Source organism: Mus pahari, chromosome 3, assembly GCF_900095145.1.
Source record: "Mus pahari chromosome 3, PAHARI_EIJ_v1.1, whole genome shotgun sequence".
Lineage (NCBI taxonomy): Eukaryota > Metazoa > Chordata > Mammalia > Rodentia > Muridae > Mus > Mus pahari.
Window position 1 is genome coordinate 76,082,559 of NC_034592.1, and position 819 is coordinate 76,083,377.

Below are 819 nucleotides of genomic sequence, written 5' to 3' on the forward strand. Positions count from 1 at the left end.
CAGAGGCAGGTGGATTTCTGAGTTCGAGGCCAGCCTGGTCTACAAAGTGAGTTCCAGGACAGCCAGGGCTATACAGAGAAACCCTATCTCAAAAACCAAAAAAAAACCCAAAAAAACAAAAAAACAAAAAAAAACCAAAAAACATTGTAACAAAACCCATGAGGTGTTGGGGCAGGGAACAGGGGACTCTTCCTATTTCTCCGTCCCACCCTGAGGGTCCTAGTCTGCCTGCTCCTTTGGCCTCACCCCTTGCCTCAACCTGGACATTATTTTTCTGAATCATTTTAGCATCTGTCTCCTGGGGGACCTCCTTCCCCAGGTTTACTAATCTTCAGGTGAGGGTGGCTGAGAGCCGCTCTGCCTTCATCCCCACCACTGGAGATCCCAGGCAATCTTCATCCTGATTCCCATGCCCCTGGATCTTGTGATAGCTGGCAGTTCTGGAATTGGGACTGTTTTCCTTATCACAGGTGACCAAAACTGCAAGACCCTGGGGAATCAGATCGACAGGGACTTAGCCATTACCACCTTGGGGAAAAAAAAATTCTCTCGACCTCCTGTCTCCCTCCCTAGACTCACTGGTATAAGTGGTCTTACAAATCAGGAGGTGCTTTGACCTACTTTTTTTTTTTTTTTTTTTTTTTTTTTTTTGGTTTCTCGAGACAGGGTTTCTCTGTGAAGCCCTGGCTGTCCTGGAACTCACTTTGTAGACCAGGCTGGCCTCGAACTCAGAAATCCGCCTGCCTCTGCCTCCCGAGTGCTGGGATTAAAGGTATGCACCACCACACCTAGCTCAGTAATATCTTTTTTAAAAGTTAT